The sequence below is a fragment of the Cebus imitator genome, unplaced genomic scaffold (genome assembly GCF_001604975.1).
Source record: "Cebus imitator isolate Cc_AM_T3 unplaced genomic scaffold, Cebus_imitator-1.0 Scaffold81, whole genome shotgun sequence".
Lineage (NCBI taxonomy): Eukaryota > Metazoa > Chordata > Mammalia > Primates > Cebidae > Cebus > Cebus imitator.
Window position 1 is genome coordinate 1,574,533 of NW_016107396.1, and position 12,531 is coordinate 1,587,063.

Consider the following 12,531-nt stretch of genomic DNA (forward strand, 5'->3'; position numbering starts at 1 on the left):
GTGTTAAAGAGGTTGTCTTGCCAGCCTGGCTAATATGGTGAAACCCCGTCTCTACTAAAAATACAAAACTTAGCTGGGCATGGTGGCAGGCACCTGTAGTCCCAGCTTCTTGGGAGGCTGAGTCAGGAGAGCTGCTTGAACCTGGGGAGGCAGAGTTTGCAGTGAACCAAGATTGTGCCACCGTACTCCAGCTTGGGCGACAGAGCGAGACTCTGTCTCAAAAAATAAAAATAAAAGGCCACCTTGGTGGAAAAGTCTGCTTTGAAGGTAGACCAAACTGATGTGAATGCTTGCTCTACCACTTACAACTCATAAGTGGGTATATGAGTCTGGGACTCAATTTCTCTAGGTTCTAATCATCTAATTTTTAAACTCACTCTATTAATAGTTCTCTTTCCAAATCATAGTGCCACAAAACTCAGCCTCTCTGAATTCTCCCAACCTTTTTTTGAACAATGAGATTCATAGGACTCAAGAGTAGGATCTTTTCTTTTGAGGTCAGCGGAGGAGCTGAGCAGTAGCATTGGGTTCCATAGTTAAGAAGGTAGGCATTTTAGCTTGTGCTGCCGTAACAAAATACCATAGACTGGGTGACTTACACAAGAACTACTTATTTTCTCACAGTCTAAGTTGGAGAGTTTCTGGTAAGGGCTCTTCTTCGCTTACTGACAACTGCCTTCTACTGTGCCCTTTATGATAGAGAGAGAATGAGAGAATGCACAAGTTCTCTGGTGCTTTTTTAAATGAGTGCACTAATTTCATCATGAGGGCCCCACCCTCATGACCTCATCTAAACCTGTCTCCCAAAGCTCTCACTTCCATATGCTGCCACATTGTGGGTTAGATTCAACATAGGAATTTTAGGGGGGTACAGTTCAGTTCATAGCAGTAGGGGAGTAAGAGAAGAGAGCAGGAGACACAGGGGTGTTAAGAAATGCCTGAGATGGACCAGAAGATCTACCACGGTTGAATTCATACGGCCCAGTGCTGCTATAGGTTAGAAGTTTTCACATTTCTGAATTACATGGAACTATAAATTTCAGAAAAAACGTTGAAGGTGTGAATCCTGAATATCTGAGACAGTTCTCAGTTAATTTAGAAAGTTTATTTCATCAAGGTTGAGGACATGCAACCTTGACCTCCCGTGACATAGCCTGAGGAGGTCCTGATGACAGGTGTCCAGGGTGGTCAGAGCACAGTTTGGTTTTATATATTTTAGGGAGACATGAGACATCAGTCAACATATGTAAGATGAACATTGGTTTGGTCTGGAAAGGGGGACAAATGAAGCAAAGGTGGGACAACTTGAAGTGGTGTGGGAGATTCCTGGTCATAGGTAAGTAAGAGACAAAAGGTTGCCTTCTTTTGAGTTTTGATTAGCCTCTCCAGAGGAGGCAATTAGACACGCATTTATCTTAGTGAGCAGTGGGTTGACTTTGAATAGAATGGAGGCAAGTGTGCTCTAAAGAGTTCCTAGCTTGACTTTTCAATTTAGCTTAGTGATTTTGGGGCCCAAGATTTATTTTCCTTTCACAAAGGCAATAGTTTTCCAAGTTAAGTATATTGTAACAAATTTACAGTTATACCAGCAGCATTTATTGAAAAATACATTTAACAAAAAAAGGTGGGAAGAGCTTAATCTACATAAGGGATGATGCTCTGAATTGAATAAAATTGGCTCTACTAAAAAACTCGCCAAATTCTTCCTTGTGAACCAATGAAAACTTTTTGGTGGATAGTGAAAGTTTCTTCCACTATGTAGAATGACTTAAAAAAAAAGATTTGTGTCTGCCCATTTTGGCAAATCCGAATCTCTTCAGAGGTGCCACGGAAACTTTCACCAAAAAAAAAAAAAAAAAAAAAAAAAAAAAAAAAAATTTTTATTATTTTTTTTTTTTTTTTTTTTTCTTTTCTGGAGACAGTCTTGCTCTATCCCCCACCCATGCTGGAGTGCAGTGGCGCCATCTCAGCTCACTGTGACCTCCGCCTCCTGGGTTCAAGCAGTTTTCCTGTTTCAGCCTCTCAGCTAGCTGGGATTATAGGTGTGCACCACCACCCAGAGCTAATTTTTTTCCCCGTACCTTAGTAGAGAGGGGATTTCACCATGTTAGCCAGGCTGGTCTCGAACCCGCCACCTTGTGATCTTCCTGCCTCAGAGTCCCAAAGTGCTAGGATTATAGGTGTGAGCCACCTTGCCCAGCTGCAAACCTTACTTTTTCTGCTAGTTGGTACTGGTGACATCTTGTTTATCTATTAATAAATATCTAAAGCATTTTCTTTGTGATTTACAAGAGACCTATTTTTTTCTTATTCTTTTGTTGAAAGACACTGCCACAGGTGAATGTGAATAGATAATTACTACTGCTTGGTAGGAAAGTAACACAGTAGCTGGGTAAAGTTGTGAAAAATGCACACGTGGACCTGTAGTCTATCTCAGTCCTGAATTGTCAATGCAAATATGTGTGATGGGGGAAAAGGAACCACAGAATTTAAATTGTGGAACTATAAAGGGGGCTTGGTACTATAGAGTTAAGGAACATTAGTTATTTCTCAGATTGCTCTGACCTGAATCTTAGAATTGATACATTTTTCCTTTAATAACCCTACGTTTATGTTGCTTCCATATTTCTTTTTCCTTTTTTTTTTTTTTTTTTTTGAGACAGAGTCTCACTCTCACCAGGCGCCAGGCTGGAGTGCAGTGGCACGATCTCGGCTCACAGCAACCTCCACCTCCTGGGTTCAAGCAATTCTCCTGCCTCCTGAGTAGCTGGAACCACAGGCATGCACCACCACACCTGGCCAATTTTTGTATTTTTAGTAGAGATGGGGTTTCACCATGTTGGCCAGGCTGATCTTGAACTCCTGACCTCAAGTGATTTGTCCACTTTGGCCTCTCAAAGTTCTGGTGTTACAGGCCTGAGCCACTGCACCTGACCATTTTTAGTCATTTCTCAGTTTAGGATTGATAGGAAACAACGGTTTAGCAGCTTTAAAATGCACCTCCATTTTTTATGTACAGTGTGAATGAACAGTCTTGTATAAATGACTCAAAATGAATATTTTATTTTTAATGTTGAAATCTGGATTATGTCTTTGCAGTTTTTCTCTATCTGAAAATTTGTATGTCAATTTATAGTAATTTATAGATAAAGATGATTACACTGTACAGTAGGTATCCCCTTATTCATAGTTTTGCTTTCTGCAGTTCAGTTAGCTGCAGTCATCTGTGGTCTGAAAATATTACATGGAAAATTCCAGAAACAAGCAATTCATAAGTTTTCAGTTGCCCATCATTTTTAGTTGCATGACGAAACATCACATCTTTGCTCCATCCTGTACAGGGCATGAATTATCCATTTGCCCAGTGGCTCCATGCTGTAGAAGTTAGTAGCTGGCTTGGTGATCAGATTGACTATTGTGATATCACAGTGCTTGTGTTCAAATAACCCTTATTCTACTTAATAATGTCTCCAAAAGCCCAAGAATAGTGATGGTGGCAATTTGAATATGCCAAAGGGAAGCCATCAGGTGCTTCCATTAAGTGAAAAGGGGTAAGTTCTTAAGGAAAAGGAAAAAATCGTATGCCGAGGTTGCTAAGATCTGTGGTAAGAACCCAGTCTTCAACCTGTGAAATTGTGAAAAAAGGAAAAGAAATTTGTGCTAGTTTGGCTATTGCACCTCAGACTGCAAAAGTTACGGCCACAGTGCATAAATGCTTAGGATATAAGAGGGTAGCCAGGCTCAGTGGCTTATGCCTGTAATCCCAACATTTTGGGAGGCCAAGGCAGGATGATCACTTGAGTCCTGGAGTTTGAGATCAGCCTGGCCTGTAACATAGTGAGACTCTGTCTTTACGAAAATGTGAAAAAATTAGCTGGGCATGGCAGTGCATGCCTGTGGTCCCAGCTGCTTGAAAGGCTGGGGCAGGAGGATTGTTTCAGCCCAGGAGGTTGAGGCTGCAGTGAGCCATGAGTGTGCCACTCACTGCACTCCAGCCTGGGTGACAGGCTAAGACCCTGTCTCTAAAAATAAGCAACAAAATTTAAAAAGTAAAAAGCATTAAATTTATGGTTGGAAGATATGAACAAAGGAAGCATGTTCCAGTTGATGAGTCAGGTTTGGTACTCTCGATGGTTTCAGGTGTCTACTGGGCTTCTTTCCCCGAGGATAAGGGGGGACTACTTTATGTTGCGTGCATATAGTTTTGGTGTGTATTCTAGGATGAATTAAAATGACAAAAATAAAAACAAAGTTGCAAGATGGAGACCCAAAGCAAAGCGAAAGTTATAACCACAAAAACTAAATGAGAAAAAAAAATCAGGAATAGAAGAATTTTATAAAAATTGTAGAATTACAGTTGTGTCGTTAAAGCTCAGGAATAGAAGAATGTTATAAAAATTATAGAATTACAGTTGTGTCACTAAGCCCTTTATGCCAAAGGTTCTTCATTTAGTGGGTAGAACAGGCAGCAGGAAGCTGACTTTTTTCTTTGACCCATGTGCATTTTCTAGCTGAGGAATGAAGTGACTTGGAACCAAGCTGGGCTTTTCTACTGAGCATGTCCCTCTCCAGCAGGGTCTGGCTTGGGTGGGGCCAGTCTTGCTCATTAAGCTTTGGGACGCTGGATTTCCATCAGCTTTCCACAGTCTTCCAATGACGGGAAATAGCAGACAGCGAGCTTGATGTGCTTAAAAGCTGCGTATGTATTTCAAGGGGGGAGATTATTAGGACGTTTTTGTTGCAGTGGTTGGGTTTTGTGATACATGCTTGTTTGTTTCTGCTGTGGAAGAAGTTTGCTATTGAAAGTGTGATTGAATAGTTAGGGGACTGAAAATTTGGAAATTACTAATATACAGAGTAGGTGGAATCTGGGTACGTACACTGTTTCGCAAGGGAATATGTTGTGGTATTTGAACTAAGCCCTATGAAAAATACATTTTTCCAGTGGGCAAAGTTTAGTTTTAGACTACTTGTTTGCATTTTTCTAGGCAAATGTTGACTTTTGTCAGGTTTAACATGATAGCTTTTTCAGGTTTACCTATGAGAATAATGAAGCCAATTGGTTTCTTTTGTGTGCTTGTCTGGTTGTTTCACAATTTTTTCAGTGCTATGATATAACACCGTACAAAATTAGTACTATCTTGTTTCTAAAGCACAGTGAGGACTGTGTAAGGTTAACAGTATGCAGTTGTTTTCTTTTTAGCATGTTAAGGAATTGTAACTTTCAATTTACTTATAAAGTCCTTCATTTTCACCCTAACTTGTTTGGTTAAAAAACATTGTACTGTAGCCATCAGAGATTTGACTTTTATAGTTTTTAGCATCTGTAGATTAGTAGCCATTAACAGTTACCAGGGTCTGGTTATTAGTTTGATGTTGTCACACCCTAAGTAAATATTGATTGATTAATAATACGTATCAATATCTTCTTTTATTACTGAATATTTAATTGATTGTCACATTGAATAAATGTGAAAACTCATATTGCCCAGATTTTGACATCCAGACTTGGGAAAAAATCGTCTTGCATTTTCTTTATATAATCTAACAGCCTAGCAGTCTTCCTTCAGAAAGATTCAGTGCTACTTCCTAACAAAATTAAAGCATGGCCGCTGTAATTAGCAGATGACCTTTGCGATTCCTTTTTTGTTGTTGACACTGTAAGGGATACTCTGTGTTACTGAAGTATTTATGGTATTTTGGCGGGGGTACACGTGTACTTGGGAAGTTTAAGTTTTCCATTTTTTGTCACAAGAAGAATTGTCTCTTCAAATTATTTGCACCTTGGGTGTGGGGGCTGAATAAATGATAACTGCTGAGGTGATGCTGATGACCTGGACAGCCAGTCACCCTCTGCATCTGCTTTGTAGTGTTCCTATACAGATGATATGATATATTAATGATCTGTAGCTTAGTATCATAGCAGGATCACAAGGAAAGTTACATTGGAATGGTAAATTTTAAATTTTGATGTTGGTTTTGCTTGCATTTTTTGGAGGACTCCAGACATTGAATGCCTGACATATTCTCCAGCATTATTCTCTACCAAATGACTTTTGCAAATGTTGAACTTTGAGAATTTTACCTCTGAGGAAACAAATACATTTCACTCAAGTAAAAACTTACCCCAGCCATCACTACCTAAAAATAGTTATTTGAAGCTTTTGCTAAGTAGTTCTGAACTAAATGAATCCTCAGAGTAGAAATACTAAAAAATACTTTTTTTTCTTTTTTCAAAAAAAGTTTTATAGCACTCCAAATGGCATGTCTGTAATTCCATTGTAGTTACATCTTTTCCCACTGAGGGTAAGTTGCTGTTATCATGCCAGGCTTGGATAGTCCAGAATTCGGATACTCTTTGGCACCTTCTGCTGATCAGCCAGTGGACTGGGGTCAACATTTGGATATGCTTGCTTAAGCTAGAAATGTCATTCAGCTTGTAGTCTTAGTTTTTAGGATCTATGCTATGTATTGGTAGAGGTCTTTAGTAGTGCTATAATCATTTAAAATGGCAGAAGAACTAATGACTGAAAATGAAAAAGTAAATTATGTTTTTTATGAGGTTTAGATATTTATGCCTGTTGACTACAGCATTCCAAAGCTTACAGAGAAGAGGATTTGAAAGTATGAGATCAGTGTAGGCTCCAGCTTGGTGGACTTGTCATAGTGTGGGGGAGCTGATTGACTTTGACAAGCTTTTGTCTTATGACCTATTAAAATGCAGCGTCTGCAGCCTGTGCATTTATCCTGTGCAGTTAACCTTGGTGGATTTGTCATTAGCTTATTTGGGAAGTGCCTCCCGAACTACTATTGTTATTTTTTAGAGTTTGATTCACACAGAAATAATATTAGACTGGTTGTTGATTACTGCTAGATACCAAGCGGGCACGAGTTTTATGTTGGGACTGGGTAGGTATTTTATGCATAAGGTAGTTGTGGGATGAGCTTAGAAAAAATATACTCCCTGGCATCTGTTATGGTCATGGAGTTTGTTGGTATTAGCCCTGCTCTGGTTTGAGCTTGGTTATGATGTCACTGGAATAAACTGCATGTTAGCATTTTTTTTTTCTAGAGCATTATAGGGTGGTGGTCCAAATAAATGTTCCCTAAATACCGGGAACATCACAAAGGATATTTATCAAGAAGCCAGCGGATGCAAACACTGTGCTAGGAACATGTAGTTACTCATCCACACAAAAGTTTTACCCTCTTCATGTGAATGTAGTAGCAGATGGGCAGGGAAGAGGTGTGGACAGGAAGCCTGATGACAGCCTTGTGCTGTCACGCCAATTTCATTCCTGCTTTTCCCTGCGAGGAGGAAGCTGCTGAAAGAGATTGGGGAATGTTTATGTATAACCGGCTTAGACATTTAATAGGACTCTTTCCATTCTGTTTACTCTGCCTTAAACAAAATGTTCCTGACTTTCGGAGAACTCTATTTCCAAGTGCCCTGTTCCCAGCCCTCCAGCAGAGAACAGGAATAATCTTTTTATGCTGCCTGCATATGCACCAGTATTGTTAGCAAAAGACACTTGTTTTTTTGAAGTCCACATTGAGGAAAAAAGGATAAAAAACAGGCAACATTTTCTCGGGAACTGTAATTGACTCTTGAACAACACGACCCAGCACTGCATAGGTCCACTTATATGTGAGTTTTTTCAGTAAATCTCATCACCCTCCATATAGGCAAATTCTGTATCTCTAGCCAAATTCAGGTTGAAAATAACTGTGTTCGTGGGGTGCTAAAGGCGGATACAGATGGCTGACTTTTTCTGTCCACAGGTTCAGCAGGGCTGACAGCAGGACTTGAGTACGTTCTGATTTGGGTATCTGTGGACCAATCCCCCACCGATACTGAGGGACAGCTGTATTTTTTTAAAAGGAAGAACTGATACACTTCTTAAAAAAATGTTGCTGGACTAAAAGCTTAGGCGTTGAGCTTATACTACTTCGGGGAACAATCTAGGTGGGGTAAGTGGTTGGTTTATGAAATATACTGAAGTGGAGGCTGGCAGAAACCAGTTTCTTTGAGGATGCAGAAACAGTCTTAACTTTCATATGCTAGGAAATCCGAAGCATAGGCCATCGTAATGCTACTTGCTGAGCTGGAATCAATGTTCATTTGTGTGGCTGGAGTGGTGTGATAGGGCAAAGTGGCATCATGGCTTGTGGTAGTCATATGTGGCACATGCATTTTCTCCAAGAAAGCTGGCTAACCAAGCTGGGTTCAGTTAATGCATGAATATTGTTCTCCTGGTAAAGTACTAAGTGCTTACGTTTATGAAAACTTCTGCTCAGTAAAAACATTGTCTCCCATCTGTACCTTGATACTTATCTACCGAGCACTACCCTCCATTCCCTGTAATCACTGCTGTTACTCTCTTGCATCCTTCCCTAGTTTCTTCACTCATTTAAAGGAAAATGTGTGCATATTCACATACACATATTCACATCCTTTATAGGTGTATCTCCCACACGCTCTGCTTTCAGCCTGTAAGGTGTACTGTCTGTATAAGGTATCCTTATCGCTATAAAGTGACCTGTCACTTACACTCTCTGAATCTTGCCGTTTGTACCTAACGTTGTACCTAATAATTGGAGTTATTTTTCTAACTGGGATGGTAGCCTTTCTCATCCTTTGTCTTTACAGTTGCGTAGTATTCTGTTGTATGAATGTGGCATACTGCCTTCTGTTGATGAACATTGATCTTTAGCTTTTACAGTGTTGTAGGTGAGTCACCTTTACATAATTATTTTACATATGCACAAATATATCTGTAGGCCACCTTACCACAAGCTTGTCCAACCTGTGGCCCACAGGCCGCTTGAGGCCCAGGACAGCTTTGAATTATGCCCAACACAAATTTGTAAACTTTCTTAGAGCACTATGAGATTTTTTGCAAATTTTTTTAAAGCTCATCAGCTATTGTTAGTGTATTTTATGTGTGTCCCAAGACATTCTTCTTCTTCCAGTGTGGCCCAGGGAAGCCACAAGATTGGACACCCCTGCATTACCACAAGCAAGATTACTAGTTGAAAGTGTGTACACATTTGGAATTTTGAAAGCTGTTGGCAAATTGACTTCCATTGGCCCCATACCAATTTATTCTTCTGCAAGCAATTGTTTGAGAATGTCTTCATTCCAATAGTCTTGCTCAGTGATTGCATGATTAAACTTTTGGATGTCTCCATTCTGAATTTTTAGTTTTATTTCTTTTACTAAGAGTGTGAAAGCAACTCTTCATATGTTTATGTGCCACTTGTGTTTCTTTATTTTCCTTTTTTTTGGGTAACTCTCCTTATCTGTTAGCCATTTTCCCCACCATTGGACCAATGATTTAAGTCATCCTAGCCAATTTAAAAATAAAATTTGTTTTTTATTTTTTTGATTTTGAGGCAACTTATACCTGGGCTTGTTTTATTAAGCTTTTTAATCAAGTTACTTGAATTCAGATAGAGACCAAATACAATTGTGAAAGAGAATTAGTCCTCTCTAAAAAGCATGTAATGCCTGTTTGTATGTTTTGAGTGTTTAACCAGCATTTCTTATGAAGGACCATTCATTGTGTGATTTCCTGAAGAGATAACAAAAAAACCGTAGCTGCTTTTCAAACTAGTAGTAATTTCTGAATATAAGTTACCAAGATTTATTAATTGGTTACAAGTTGTTTGACTATGAATGCTAATCTTATTACCTATGTCTCCTACTATCCTGACAGTAGTTCTTTTATCTATATTGCTTGTGCCTGGTGCATCTGCTTTGAGTGTACTCCATAAACATTTGTTTTGAAAGAAGGGAAATAAGATACTGACCCCACTCACATCGTGATGGTCACTGAAATTCATGGGGGGTGCTCTGTTAGAACAGGCTGCTAATGATTATAAAGCCCCAAATGGTAGTAGTAATTATTGATTTCACTTTTTTTAACAAATCATTAACTGTCAGGTATCATGCTAGGTGCAAGTTATACAGTAGTGAAGTTGTTTTGGGGTTGAAGGCAGTGTTGTACCAGGTCTTTAGAGATGGACAGCCTGGGTTTGAATTCTGGCACTTCTGTTTATTGGTTATATGGCTTTGATCAGCCTGTCCTCTTTTTACCTTCTTCATCTGTAACGTGATAATAATTTCAGTTTGCTGCATGCAGTGTTTCTAGAGCAGTGCTTAACAAATAGCTGATATTATCATGATTGTGATTATTTCTGTTGTGATTGCTATTATTATACCATTACTATTTTATTTTATTTTTTAGTGAATGAATAGTTATTTTTTTTGCAGAATCTCTATGTGATGACAGTGGTCTATCATTTATTATGTGCCAGGCACTTTATGTATTATAGCATCTAATTTAATGCTTAGAACCAACCAGTGAGAACATGTTACATCCTTTTTTTGCTTATGAGGAAACTGAAACTCAGCAAGGCTAAAATAACTTGTCTGCGGTTACATGGCTAATAAGCAGAGCTGAAATTTGAATCCTGTTTTATTTCCCAGACTTGATCCCCAAACCACTAGACTGTTTTATTGAGACATACATTAGCTTCTCACAGAAAGAATATAGCTTCAGGCCAGGTGTGGTGGCTCATGCCCATAATCCCAGCACTTTGGGAGGCGGGTGGATCACCTGAGGTCAAGAATTTGAGGGCAGCCTGGCCAACATGGAGAAACCCTGTCTCTACTAAAAACAAAACTTAGCCAGGCATGGTGGCGGGTGCCTATAATCCCAGCTACTTGGGAGGCTGAGGCAGGAGAATCGCTTGAACCCAGCAGGTGGAGATTGCAGTGAGCTGAGATTGTGCCATTGTACTCTAGCCCTGGGTGACAGAGGAAAACTCTGTCTCAATAAAAGAAAAGAAATAATATAGCTTCAGCTTTGATTATCACACAGAATTGGGTCTCCACCTGAGAGAATGAATTGGAGCAGATGCAGTTCACCAAGATTTCTGACCATACAACTCAGTGTGAGCAATTGATTGATGAGGACTCAGCAGGCTTCTAGATGTTTCTGTCATCTCTGCTAGTGTGTGTTGTTGGATTGCCAGTAGTACAAGGTTTATACATATTATCATCATGTGAATAAATATATCCAATACTGGAAGTCCTTCATGATTTATGCATGGCCTCTGGTTGTTTAGCTTTAACTTAAGGAAATGATATCTGTTCCAAGATTACCTTAGTTGCTGGTGGAGAATGCTTTGCCTGGCACAGATTTTTTTCTTAACTCCATCCTTAATGGCAGCAGTAGGGACTTGCTTTCAACAAAGAAGATTGTTATCTTGATTGTTATTGCAACTGGATGTTATTGAAAATTATGCCTTAGTTTTCATATACCCCTCTCTCCAACATGTAAAGAAAGGGACTCATGCGTTGATAAACTAAGATTTTTTTTGGTTTCGTTCTTATTTAGAGTTGTTAGAATAAAGAATTAATGGTTTATCTCACTAATATTAACTCAAGTATTAGGTTTTTAAACATTGAATATCATTTGGAAAAAAATGGAATACTTTGATGACCGTGGCTCTTAAGTACAAGGATCGTAAATTGCAGTGGGAGGAATAATGACCTGAGGTCTGTATGTGCTCCCAGTTCCTTAATGCTTGTTTTCTAAATCTCTGGCTCATTGTTTGAACCAGAGAGGAGTATGTTATTTCACATAACAGGAAGCTCCAGCACAGGACCGGGCCATGTGTAGCACGATCAGGGAGCTGGTCCCCTTCTCTTGCCAGTGTCCTCTGTTGTGTGTCAGTGTGACATCAGGATTTTTCTTTTCTATGTATTCAAAGACAACAGCATTTAACAGAGTTATATATACAATGTTCAGAGACAGCAGAAGGTGCCTCCTCTTCTTGTGGCTCTTTTTAGAGGGAGAGATCCTTTTCCAGAAGCTGAGGGTGGGCTTTGTGCATATTTTCTTGGCAAGGGGTGGGAGACCTACCATAGTGCCCCAGACCGATAGAGGCTACCCATGTGGCCCATCTGGAGTTAGCCTCTGTTGACACACATGGGGAAGGTGGGAAAGTGGAACAAACTAGGTTCTATTAAAAAGGAGAAAGAGTAGAAGAAATATATGCTCTGTGTGTCACCTAATTCCACCTAGACTTGAACTAGGAAAGGTTGTAGTTCATCTGTTTTGTATGTGTGGGTTTAATTTAAGCCAGATACTAGTTTACATCTTTAAAGAAATAGTTATGTCTAATAGGTCCCTTATCCCTTTAAAAATGAATAAACAAGTGATATAGTGGGTTATAAAGGTAACTGAGGTGAGCAGCATTGGATTATTTGTTCGTCCTCCCTGTATAGATAATATGAAGTAACAAATAGCCCCTTTGGAATGTATTTATACTTATTTGAATATGAAGTATAGTATTTTCTAGACCTTCTGACACTTAAGAAATGTAAACCTGTGAGGGTAAGGACTTGCACTCTGCTCTAAATCTGCCTGTTTTTGTTATTCCTTCTTCCTCTCCAGATATTTCTTCTTCCTTTTTCCCCTTCTCCCTCCCCCTCCTCTCTGTCTTCCTCCTTCCCCTCCA

At 39.4% G+C, this 12,531-nt stretch overlaps 1 protein-coding gene across 39 annotated transcripts in view; it reads left to right on the forward strand.

The window, feature by feature from the left end:
• The window catches only part of EPB41L2 (erythrocyte membrane protein band 4.1 like 2), a 232,406-nt gene that overhangs the window by 88,728 nt on the left and 131,147 nt on the right, over positions 1–12,531 (forward strand). For 6 of the 39 annotated variants that reach the window (XM_037740203.1, XM_037740207.1, XM_037740211.1 and 3 more), the window contains exon 1: positions 4,504–4,699. The exons of the other annotated variants lie outside the window; for them this stretch is intronic. The gene's annotated coding sequence lies outside the window, so the exon portion shown is untranslated. Of the gene's footprint in view, positions 1–4,503; positions 4,700–12,531 lie in introns of those variants that run through there. 39 annotated transcript variants of the gene reach the window in all.